Genomic DNA, 13684 nt, shown 5'->3' on the forward strand with positions numbered 1-13684 from the left:
AAAAAGCAAGAGCTAAAATGTATAGCTTTATATATCCATATCCGAAGTCAGTGAAAGAAAAAGGGAAGAACAGAAGACACGTGGAAATGAAGTGAGTGTATTTTTTCTGTAATTTTTTTCTTTCAAGCGTGGCAGAGTAAACTGGACGATGTAGCTTCGCCGGCACGTTTTTGATCGGCGCGTTCAACGCCGAGTTTTGGCGGTCCACTAAAATCCAGTCACGTTTGCATCAGCACGCTGACCCCGGCGGACAAAACGCACAGAAAAGAAATCGGGAGTCACAAGAGGTCCTGAGCAGCAAAAGCGCCGATGCCGCTTGAAACGAGGCTTCGGTGACTCTATAAAAAGCTCTCAGGTCGCTACCACGACTCCTCCAAACAGGAGCGAAGCTTGCGGAAGGTCTCTACAGACCCCGCCACCATATACTCGGCCGGTATACACACACGGCACGTGTCTCCTTTGTGCGTGCCATGACCACACGAATGTCGAGGAGTACGTACAAGGCTGTCCGTTTCGTTTGAAATGCTCCCCAGAAACAATCTTAGCCGGGGGCTGGCGAAAAAAAACCCGAAAGCTGCACTCTGTCAGCGACAACAACACTGAAGACGGTGCCCGGCTCGCATATATATATATACAAGGAAGCCACAGGAAGCTTTTCCTCGAGGTTTATACTACTTCTTTAGTGGAGGTTCTATAGACCTGAACGAGGGAAGAGGTGCAGCCAGCGAACGAAGGGAAGTTTGTTTTGAACGAAAGTAAGGAGGACCTCCTCTACCTCAAGGTGAGGCGAAGCTCCCGCGTTGCTGAGCGCCGGTATATGAGCCTTCCGCTTATCCTGCTCCGGTGTTTTTGTTTCAGACTCGGCGAGGGGGGAGGGAGGTGAGGCGAACGACCTATTATATCGCTGCAGCGAGCCGTCCCATTCGGCCTCCGGTGGAGAAGCAGCTTGAGGGATTCAATCCGCTATAATCAAGAGGGTCGGTTGGACCTGGAGACGCCAGACTTGATCCCCGAAAAGTGAGTCAAGAAAAGTGGGGGAAAGGCAAAAGTACGTAAGCCTGTTTGCGAACGCGAGTCGCTGATCGCATTAGAGCAAATTGATAAACGAAGCATGGCTGTTGGAAACAAAATAAAAGAGATGAGGACATCAGCGACGCTGCGTCTTGTTAGCGCGAGATGTTTGGTGGCGCCAGCTAAATCTATCGAAGGTGAGTGCTTCCGCCAGGCGCTCGAGAGTAGTCATGTGACAAGAGTCCTTGCTCGTGCTTCCGTACGCGCAACGGAGTTATTATTGTTGAAGCTTAATGTAAAATGCAATGTTTTCACTGTGGCTTTATTGGTCATCTTTAGTGCAGATATCAATATGGAGAGGTGTAGTATTTGCTATTTACCTCCAATCGGACTTACGCAATTCTTATTAAAATATTCGTTATGAATTCCTCCATAGCTTCTATATTCACAAACAGAATATATGATCAAGGCATGCCTTCGGAATATGCATGCAGGACCTTTTCGTGGTCAATCAGGATATGATTACCGCACTTACCGGTGTAAACTAAATGGTAGCAGATGCAATAACAGTGTAATAGCACTTGAATGATATGCGAAAATAAATACGAAAATTATATGCGTACGTGCAACACATAAGCCAAATGACTAAACTCAAACAAAAGAAATTATACCAATACGCAAGTTTTATCATTGATGTATTAATTTAAATTCATTGAGTTTAATATTTAAAAAATGTTTCTGATGAACGATTACTAACACGGCAGGAAAACGATCGCAAGGGTAGTACAACTAACAAACAGGGTACTTTAGTAGAAAAAACTACTTAAAAGGGTCTAACATAACTACGAGTCTTGTGTGAAGCCTTTGCAAAGACCAGGAGAAAACAATTGTCGCCACGAATTCGAAAGCGGGAACACCTCGCGGGAAGAAACCTATTAACTATCGCCGCAGCCCATCACTCCCATGTTAACATGCAACGCACTATCTCAGCGGGAATTGCACGTCTTGGTCTTTATCAACTTCCATTTAGGCGCAGAAATTTTCGCACGTCCTACTGGGTTGAAAAACATGAAAACCAAGCCACTGTCTTTAAGACTATGCAAATCATGGCTCCTCGCATTTTACTGATATGCTTAGGTCGCGACGACTGTTTTAGTGGTTGCTCAGGGTAAAGAGGTAGTTTGAACTTACACAAGTTCCGCTACATTAAATCGTTTTGGTGCTTCCCGTAAAATGTGCAGCCTCCTGCCTGCCTCCCATTAGGCTTGGCAATATCTCGAACCAACTTTCGCAATAACTGGTGTGTAGTGGATTGGCCGCAAAAGAAAAGCGCCCGCTTGATTTTTTTTCTGCGAGTTGACAAGATAAGCAATAGCACTGGTGACCACAGGAATAAAGAAATGACGGTGCCCAGAATTCGGGCCGTTTGCTTACCTAATCGAACTCTATTTCATTTGTATATAGCTCTAAATATTTGGCATTCAGGGCCAAGCTTCTGAAGAACGCCGCGCACCGTAGCCCATTGGTTATGTCACTCGTCTATACTTAGCCGAGATACACGGGTTGGAATCTAGCTGCATCATCTATATTTCAGTGAATGCGAAATGAAAGGCGCCCATGGGCTTTCCGTTATCAGTGTATATTAAAGATCATCCAAAAGCCGAAGTTATCCGCCGAATTCTATTCTTTCTTTCCTCAAAATGTCAGCGGATTTGAAGCATTGAACGTCGTTAACCAAAAACAAGATATAGATAGGGCACTCGATCCATTTTGAATGACAGGACCACTGCAAGTATAAAAGACGTTCTGGGCCACAGCCAACGATTCTAATGGGCCCCAGCTAAAACCCGGTGGTGAAGCTGAATATCCGTCCGGTCTAGGCGCTTTAAAAAGCAACGCAATTACTGCAAGCAGGCAGGCGCGTAGCCAGGAGGGATGTTTCGGTTTTAGAAAACCCCCCGAAGATTTCTGAGAAATGCAAGGCCCCTATTTTTACTCTTTTTTCCTCTATTGGTTTTTGGTCGGCAGCGTATAAAACGTGCCGGAAACTATTTATGGATATGCCACTGTTATCATCTGACTGTGGCTCAATGAAAAGACACTAAGGCAAGTTCATGTTTCGGACAGTCCGCTGGACTACTTGCTGACTTCCGTCGAGCCATTGATTTTCTCGGCGATTGCGAAAACTCAGCCACCCTCAACGCGTTTCCTGTTTCACCTCTGACCGCCCACAAGCTACTTGAGGCTTGCAGGAAATTTTTCCCTTGCACATAGCATGCGACATCTGCCGGAAGCTGTAAGCGCTGTTCTGGTGGCCATACTGAAGCAGCCTTTATGTGTACTCTGAGTATTTTTTGTGTTGTTGGCGGACGATAACATTCAGAGATGAGCAACCTTATGAGGTTTCGACCCCGACCTCATGGAGTAATATCAGTTTCAGCGAGGGCAGCAAACAGGATCTGAACTTTACGCCTTAGTTTGAGGTTGATCGAGCAAGGCCGCTTTTCTATGTGTTCAGTTTGTGATGCCCGGGCTTTTCGGAATTGCCGCAACTTGCTCCTACAGTAACTACATTTTAATAGAAGTTATGTGCCTTGCCGCGTTCCGCAGTGACGCTTGTTGATTCTAGAATTATCTATGTCCGAAAGCGCAGATTCCCAGGCCCGCTTCTTTAGCTTTGGTTGACTGCAACGTAATATGAATAGAGACGTTAAGGTTGGCAATGAAAAATAAAAAAATATAGTGCCTTGCCCACAACGCATATAGACACTACAGCCAGAGGTTGCAGCGTGCTCCCCACTTGTCTTCCTGGAAGAAGTGACGTTGCAACATTTCGCGATTTATGTTTGTAATTAATTGCCATTCCCTTTTCTCGTCCGCGTCTCCTATGCTTTGAGTTAGGTCAGTGATCCTGCCTGCAAAAGGCCGATGGTGTGCCTCCAGTGCTTTCCTTTGGTGTTTACGCACATCACTGTGCACCCCCCCCCCCTGCCCCCCCCTTCTGTTATGTCACATTGCCTCTTTCGATTCTTTGAAGCGAACCCTACAAATAGCAGTCAACGTTTCAACTGCACTATGAGGAGATGTAAGGTTAGAACCTCTGCGGAGGTCACACATTCTCCTCCGGAACAAGATGGAAACATGGACGCAAGAGGTTTAGAAATGCGTACTCACAATTAGGCACCTTAACCAGATGTTCTGGAGATAGACTCTGAAGAGGGGGAGTGAGTCCAAAGCAATGATCTATTCTACCAGCAGCACGTGATCGCCTCCTTTTCATTGCCACTATCATTGCTCATTTGCTACAAGCACGCTGTAAATGTTCGGAATACATCTCAGGATGCACTCGGTGTTCTCAAGTAACCAACGTATCTGATGCGCAAAGCGTAAATTTGTTCTTTTTTTTTAGAAAACACAGAATTGGTCTAAAGAAACTACCATAAACGAAGTAAAAAAAAATCGTCCCGAAAAGACTAGGGGACTTTAACCGTAGTGCAGCTAACTGCCTTTTTTCGGCTCTTGGGGGACATTGGCATGCAGTTTACTGAGACAAACTACAGAAGACAAACTGGTATTTGTGACAGGTAGAGGTGTGCCATCCTTGTTCAGTTGTTTCTCCCCGTGTGATGTAAATAAATACCTGCTGGGGCTTCCGTGCCAAGGCTATCACAGCCTATAAAAAAGCAGCACATAGCACAGAGAGGGGGTACAGAGTCGGGAGAGTGGCTAAACGTCAACGTCTCCACTTCTCAACAAACGTACATGTATGCCTCTTTTCTTTATGCAGTAATAAACATGAAATGTTTTAGCTCCTGTTGTCGCCGACAGGGAGGTCACGTCGAGCGAAGACCGAAAGAGGAAACCCGGAAATTGATTCGCCGTCATCCGGGCACCGCAATGTTGACATCCGGCCACCAAACGCCCCGCCGGGGTGGTGCAGTGGTAAGACGCCGGACTACAATCCGGTATACCCGGGTTCGAACCCGACCTCGGCGGCTGCGTTTCGATGGAGGCGAAACGAAGAGGCGTCCGTGTGCTGTGCGATGTCAGCACACGTTCAAGATCCCCATGTGGTCGAAATTTCCGTAGTACTCCACTACGGCGTCTCTCATAGCCTCAGTCGCTTTGGGACTTTAAGCCCCACAAACCAAACCAAACGAAATTAAATGAGACGACTTCTCTACTTTTAAAGCTTTCGCACCTTCTGCAATTATGGCGCTACGCAGCTACACTCTTACACGCGTATGACACTACCGACGCCAGCGGTCGAGTCGGAAGATGTTCGAAGCGCGCACTGCTACTGGTGCCTTGTTCACAATGAGGTGGTGATTCCATCTTCACAGAGAACAACGCACCAGTAGCGGTAACGAAACGTCAATGTCTTTATGTTTTGTGTGTGTTTCCTCTCATTTCGTTAACTCGGCGAGGTCTGTTTTATTCAACATGTTAAATTTCTCTCGCCAGAAGGGTTTCCGTCGAATCCTAAACTATCGTACCTTATAGCAGCTACCGTATCTCAATATCCAAGAGCCCTCGGCCACTTTGAATGAGCACTTCAGACTGGAAGCTTTTTCTACATTTGTAATGCCATGTAGTAAATTAGGCGGTACAGATATATGTATCAGCGTGCGATGTATTAGTGCTCGGCCTTGCAACTTGCTGACTACCAGCTCCTAAAGTCATTACTGTGATGTTACGCTCCAGACGCCAACTACACCGAGCTTCTACAGAATGGGCCTGTTCCTTCAAAACATCTGGTCGTAGCGCGGTCGGCTTTGTCGTCGTAGGCATTTTGAACAATTATAACTAGCATGACTTTGGCAGGTGGTAACTGAGTCCTGACCTGACTGTGCATTGATCGATCGTCGACTTTTGGCAACCTCACGCAACTACGTGATATGACAGCTTAGTTAGCAGCTGTCACCTCAGGCTTCGCAAGTGAGGCGGGAAGGTGAGATCGAAATAAAAGTCTCCAGGACACTTGCGTCCTCAGTTAGGCATGCTATAGCTCAGCCACGCAGGACCCTTCATACGTCTCTAATAAGTGGGGCTCGATATGCCATGTAGTGTCATCTTTCATATGATATTGTAGCTCATGAATACATGCTTAAAGAGTATCTGTAATATACCAGAGGTACAGACTGCAAGATTAGCAAATGTACAATAAGAAAAGTGCAGGTAGATGAACGCGGATTTGGGAAGCGTTAACGCAAACGCGCTTTAAAGCAAGAGCTTGTACTTAACATATTGACCCAGCAAAAGGCACAGAAACACGAGAAAAGTACACGGGACAGCGTGTTTCTGAGCCTTTCTCTGGTTCAGTATGTTAAATTCACACCAACTAGTCCAAATGGTCACCATGTTAAAGTTTGTACGCTACTCCGCCCCCCCCCCCCCCCATCCCCTAAAAATCCCGACCTCTAATTTCTTTTTAACTGCCCACCCGTAACCCACATTAAGCAAGGAGCATGACTTTCACTTTAGCTCGGGAATCCTCGTCTGCGTTCATATAGTGTTTTTGCTTCGAGAGCCAAGAAAATCAGTATTTTTTGTGGCGCCCTCAGCCATGTTAAAATCGATGCAACCATGAACATTGCCGAGCTTTTTTGGCAAATATAGAGTTTTGATCACTAGTGCTACGTTGTCTCAACAGGGTCATGAATACGAGCATAAAATTCACAAACATCAATGAAGTACTTGCATAAAATATTTGGTTGGTAGTTTCTGATGTTTACCGTCCCAAAATAATTCAGCTTATGAGGTTCACCATAGTGTAGGGCCCTTTAATTTTGATCACCTGTGTTACTTGCGCCTTCTGATATGCATCAGTCTGAATGCGGTATGAAAAATACTGATAATGTTTCCTTTCCGTGGCTCTCCATTTTGACAGTGGTAGTAAGCACCTACTCTGAGATTTTCAAAAACAAAATCTCCTTTTGTAGGAAGAACATTTTCAAGATTCGCCTTAGCCTGAGCCAGTTCACCCGTTCCAGGAAGCGTTCTTTTATACTTCAATGGGCCCTGCTGCCTCAAGCCTTCTGGCCCATTCTCTCTTCACCGGGAGAACCTTTTCCACTCTTGAGCGACGTATGTCAGCTTCTCCTAACAGCATTACCATCGGGTATCTGCGCCAAAACAAGACGTGAGCACCAAGACAGCACAAACAAACAGGCGCCACAAGAAGGCCTCAAGCAAGGCACGAGGAAAAACATCTGAGAAGAGCGAAAGAATAACAGTCCCAGCCAACAGCTGCGAACGGCAAGGACAAGAGCCCAATATCTGCCCTCAATTCGGCCATCCTTGCTTCGCTTCTCCCAGAGCTAAGTTAGGCCTAGCATATTGATTTGCTTTTCACTGCTGTGATGTTACTTTCAAGCCTGCACTCACCCTTATTTTTCCTCTCTTTATCTCTGTCTTCGTGGTGCTTTTTTTCTATCTCTTTCATCTTACGTTTATCTCATCTGCGCTCTTGGAATGACCCAGGCCGTCAATACCGGCCCTGATGAGAACCTCAGGTCGTAATCAAGTTATCTCCGCCGAAGCCACCAGAGGGGAAGCGTCGTTTATCACAGCGTCATAATTGACTCATTTGCTTTTGTTCCCTTTTTCCTGGACTTCGCTTTTCCGGTGATGCGGGTGCGGGTGGTTAGAACATCGATGCTTACTGGGTACCACCGCTGGATATGTCTAGTTACTAGAACCTAGGTTGATGCCCTGGGAGCACTCATTCACGCTATATAGTCCTCTGTTCTGTGCATTTTGTGAAATAGGCTCTTAGAGCTTTTGTGGAAGAAAAAGATTGCGAGGAAGGTGCAGTAATGGGACAAAGAAGGAGGCTCTGAAAGGCAATCAACGTTACGCGACGGCGGTTTCAATAAAGACGGCTTTGCAGACCACTCGTACTCATAAACGAGTTTTGCGAGGCAACGAGTGAAGCCTGCTTACCGGACATATTTTTCGATTTATGCTGACTTAAAAGTAGCGTGGTCCTTAGAGTAAAGATCTTACTAAAATAGGGCGCATTTATCAAAAATTTGTGACTTGCGTAACCATGTGATGAACAGACAATGTAACAATTCAGTATTCTAGCATTCAAAGCGAACGAAGCATAAGACGACTACGCTGCTGATACAGTCACGATGTTGCGCCAAGTAGCCACAACTCGAGTACGAATTACTTATTTTTATGTTTACGGGACTCACTCTTTATGCGGTGTCGCTAATCAATTGTATTTCTGTGAAAAACAGTTATAAAAGTGATTCTAAAATTCGTCAGCAAAAAAGACATGGATACGGATAGAACACTTTCATTAGCACTATACCCACTATAACCATGGCATGACCGCTAAAAGGCGCCGAAATGAATGTCGTTTTAAGAATCGATATTTGCGCTCATTTCGTTAGTCTTGTTTATAAAGGGATAAATAAATCTTGAAAAAGCCCATGGGCACGGGTGAAAAAAGAGAACGAGAGACATATACCTCTCCCCTGCACATGTTTCTATGTGTAAAATTACTTAAAATTAAGACTGTTATCAGGGAAGCTAAGCATTGTTGTTTCATTTCACCTATCATAGCTGTTGGGCAGAAACGTTTTTATTTTAGGAATAGACCGAACCTCGTTTAATACAAAGGTGATATCACCAAAAACATTAGCAGGACGGCTGCTGATTCTCAACGTAAATTTAAGCGAAAGTGGTTTAAATATTCCCTTTTCACCATAGACTGAAGTAAAACATTTGAGATAGACATTAATATAATAAGATACCATATCGTTATAGCAATTTCATATTCTCAGTTTCCCTCATATACTTGATTTGCTGCAAACACTTTTCTTCCTTCCGTCTTTGAAGCCTCTCGGCACCGCTGTCGCTGAGTGCATTCTCGGGCGGAGGTTTGAGCAGCCGCCGCCGACAGATTGTCCCACCATCATCTGCTCCTCGCGTAATATTCGTCCTTCTTGTATGGATGCCATGTTCCAAGAGGTTTCTATTGCAGTCACGCTTCCGTGATGCACTGTGCCGCTCTAGTCCAAGTGAACCTTCTGAGCAGTGCTAACCCTTGGGGGATTCCATGGCGACCACTCTGACTGCGCGTCTTTAACTCACGCAATAGCTCTTTCTTAGCCGACACCCAGAGGGTGTATTTCCTTGTATCCACTCTGTGGTACCCCACTCCATGCACTCACTACACCCTGCTGCTTACAAGTTAACTGCTCTAGAATTCCTGCGTCAACCGCAATTCGATCACGCACTAATACTAGCATTAGTGCGTAATAATAATATGAGTCGTAGTTACGACTCATATTATTATCACAGAGAAACGCAGCCCAGAGAACGATCTGTACAAAGATCGCTGGAAAATGGTCTGCAGTCTCTGTAATTTTGAATAGTTGCCAGTCTCGAGCCTCAAAAAGTGGTAATTTTCTGATCCAGACTGGCAAATTGTTTCTTCGCACCGCGCCGAAATCAACCAAAGTTCAAAACAAAAAATTGAAAAACTGAATTGAATTGAAATAAAACAAGAACGTCTTCGATTTTATTGACATATCTCTCAACAATCACCCGTACTTCAAAAATATCGTGGCAAAAAAATTCCTACATAATATTATTAAGACTTGTTGCCTAATATTTTTTAAAATATGAAAGCAAATATGAAATTTGGTAAATCGCCTGCGAAAGTCAATTCTCTGGCCTTCATTCTGGCACGATGTAATCAGACATTTCCACTTATGCTGCTTTAGCCTGAATTATGCGGTTCCTGGTCTTTTATGTCCGATATAATTTGCAGCTCTCAGTCACTAGTTTGTTCTGCACACCATATCAAAATATGCATAAATTCAAAAAGATCCAAACATGGATAAATGTGTTTCGAATTAAAACAAAAGCCCGAGATTTTTATTACTCTGAATCATGAGCACTTCATATATATAAATAACTAGAAACTGTGTTGTATGATATATTTGAAACCTATAATAACACTAGGTGGAACTTATTATTTCCGGCCCATAGGGTTGTGGCTCTAAGACAGCCGGCTCGGTTCGATGAAACGCGTGCTCGGTGCCGGTAATTTGGCCCCATCTCGCTTGCAGACGAATCACGCAACCTGTTCTACCACCTGTTTTCCATCGACTATGGTGACTCCTCGGTGAAGGGGAGGGATGGGAGAGATTGATCGCTGCAAGAGCCTAGTCTGGTTTCATCATGCTTCATATCCAGTGCAGAGCACTCAGCCAACCTGTTCATCACCAGCACACGTCTCCAAAGTAAGGTTGTTAGCGTTGATCGATGATAATACGAGGTTAAAAGCTCGTACTCCTCATCGTAAAAGTCTACCAATGTCACCTGTATAGCACGCAGCCGCTTTCATGACGTGCTCTTTATCGTTTCGTGTTTCTATGATCGTGTAGAGAAGAAATTCTCTTTTTTGAGCTACTTCTGGGGATCGATGCTTGAGAGTAGTTAGAAGACGTCTGGTAGCATCCCATAATTGACAGTGCCACGCATGTTGCCGCAACATGGAGACTTTGACCCCTCCGCCCCCTGCAGTCTTCCTCCGATACCAAGGCAAATTTTTCCTGAAGACTGAAGGTGATGTCTTAAGTAAATCCTCAGATCTAGCCTGCGCATACATAGGTGAGCGCAGACATTCTCGCTTCATGCGTTACGCGTTCGCTGCCCAGGTTAGGTTCGATTTCTGTTGCACTGCGTTTCATTTGTGCTAGAAACCTCTCTCGACAAGAATACTCCATCATATCTGCACATTCCTCACGCTGCTGTAAATAAGAAAATTTTCGAGCATTTTGGAACCTTGTTATATTTTATCAAAATTTTTTCATCGCAATTCCAGATTTGAAAAATAACGATAACACACAGTTAAATTCAGGAAACTGATTTTGTGAATAAAATATATATAGTTTTAATTTCACCAAACTATCACGCTGCAATTCGCTTTGCTTACGATAGTTCAAAAGTGAACATCCCAAAAAATCGCGTTAATATAATGTTATTATTTCTTTAATAACACGAAACGAAATGTTATATCTAATAACTGGTTCATACCAACGCCCTTCAAATTGAAGAAAGTGCATGGCAGAGAAAAAGTTAAACCGTCCCATGGTCTTTCCCCCTAAATTGCACGAAACAGTGAATATATTTAAATTTGCGGTGTCAACCATCCTGCGAATGAGCTGAAAACCACGTTTTAAGCATTGAGAAGGCTTTACGCATTTATGAAATAAAATTTGACCACATTTTGTAAATACTAAAGCGAATTTCAGTCACTTCCTTCTTGTAAGAAATTATATGTTCTAAGAGGAAGCCATAAAAACGGATTTTAAAGACTTGCTCTGTATTCTATTAACGTTTATAAGTTTAGACAATTTAATGCGAAGAACTTTAATGCCTGATCTTTATGAAGTGCTGATAATTGTTTACTAAAACTTTTAAGAGAAGGTCAAATATGCTGTTTTTTTTTTAATTTCATCAAATTTTCCACTTTTATTTTCCATTATAACCGATTGTGAAGCGGTGTAGAAAAAAAAAAAAGAACACTTACCAGTCTAGAGCTTCAAACTTTTTGAAATGCAGAAATAACCTGCATATTACAGAGAAAATAATCACTGGCAACATTTCAGTGAATTATTGCGGTAATATAGGGCTTGAAACTGACCTTCTGCTAGGGAAGGCCTGAGTTTATATTTCTTTCTTGTAATATTAAACAAATGTAATGCAACTCGTTTTAGCTACGTAATATACATGAATTTTAATCCTTGAGGAAGACATCCTTGAGGAATGATGGAAGAAGGCACTTTTTTTTTTTAATTTCAATCAAGCTTGTTCAGTTATATATTTTTATTTTTCGACCAAATATGAAACGATGAGGCGGAAAACCTTTAGCAGTTTAGAGCAACCAAAGTTTTCTGGCATAAATAAAATGGCATGCATAGTAGAAAAAAAATGTTTACGGAGTATCCAGTCATAAAATAGGGTTAAAAGTTTCCCCTTAGAGTGCTTCGCTCCGGGAGCAGTTTTCGACTTTTTTCCTTGGCAACAAAGGGCGCTTTTATGACGTTTTCTGACGTAAATGTTCCATAGATCAGTAAAAGATACTGCACGACAAACGTTTCGTGTACATGCATGTGCTAGATACGCTAATCAGGATTTTTAATATAATAGATATCTTGTTTATATAGTAAGTCTAAGCAGGCAGGAAATTGCACTCGCTGAAATGCGGATCCGCTGGGAAGAAGCAGACAGAAGCCTTTAACGTTGCCGCGTCATATTTTCAAGTGAGCACTTTTCTCCAAATTTGTCTAAACTGTTATAACTTAATGGCGATTATGGTAAAGAGTCTCAAGATACCTTACCATTTTCTCTGTTCAGTGGTATTTGAATCTGCTACATTTTAATGGATGTAAAATACTGTTGTCATCTAGTCGTGTCAGCAGTATAGCGGTCAGGTGAATGCTGAGGAGCTTCCTAAAGAGACTATTCACTCGGCTGACGTATGACCTACAAAGACCATAGGAAGTCGGGAGTGGATACTTCGACGAGCGCTCGGGGGCTATCCAACTATACAATCTTATTGTCTTCTGTCGTCCTCCATTTAAAGTGGATAAAAGATATACGAGACAAAACGCCGAAATCAAGTACCATTATCTTGAACGATTTAAAACGATTTATGCACAGCAGGGATCACCTGTCACGCCTGAAATGAGGCAAAACGCAGCGAGGTCATATGCCTGTGACATTGAGCATCATAAACGAACAGCTAGTACAAAGTCCTGGGCAATCCAACCATATTCACGGATTTCTTTTTTAGTTTTGAAAGGCTGTATGGGGGTATTTCAAAATCTATTAACTGCTTTTTATAGGAGTGAAAATTCTCTCACTACTTCGACAATATAATTCATATGTATGCTCTTCTGCAGAAAAATCTCGCAGCAACAGAGCGGGCATCCTGCTCCACCCTTGGCATGGCGGAATATGGCTAGACTGATTTAGGAGCCACACGGCCGCTGCAAAGCATACTTCAAGGCCTTACGAAGAGAATTTGAAGCTACGTACAGACGCGCGGTCTTTTTGTCGCGGTCGACTGTTTGTTCAGGGCAGTGGGAAATATTTGTTTATTTATTCATTTGTTACATACCGCAGGCCGCGAGGCCTAAGCAGGAGCGGGAATATCCTCTGGTAATACTAATTCTAACAGTCGCAAAAGTGAGTACACCTGGCATTCTAACAAACCGAGATAAGAATTCGGAGATACAAGAAGAGAAGTGGGCTGCGGCACTTAGTTCACACCCCATGGACGGAGTCCTGTAGAACAAGTTTGCGCTTAGTTTCTCCTTATCGCCCGGAAACGTCACTAAGCTTCCTTCAAATAATCTCCTACCAGCAGCTCTCGGAGAGCCACATGTAACACTCTTCCCCATTAGTCCATGTAAGACAGCCCTTCTATAGCCAGACATCTCGCCCATCAGCGACGAATGACCGATGATACAATGCACGGCGCAATGGGCTGGCGGTGTGCAGAAGCAATGAGATAAGGGGTAATGAAATTTTTTAATACACCTTTACAGCGAAATTATTCATACTGAGCCCACGGCCGGGCTTTGTATGACTGAAAAAAAAAATTATGAGATGCCCGCTGTCCCGCCCCAGGAAAGACTGTCTG

Source organism: Amblyomma maculatum, chromosome 2, assembly GCF_055883805.1.
Source record: "Amblyomma maculatum isolate TAMU_Amacu chromosome 2, ASM5588380v1, whole genome shotgun sequence".
Taxonomy (NCBI): Eukaryota; Metazoa; Arthropoda; class Arachnida; order Ixodida; family Ixodidae; genus Amblyomma; species Amblyomma maculatum.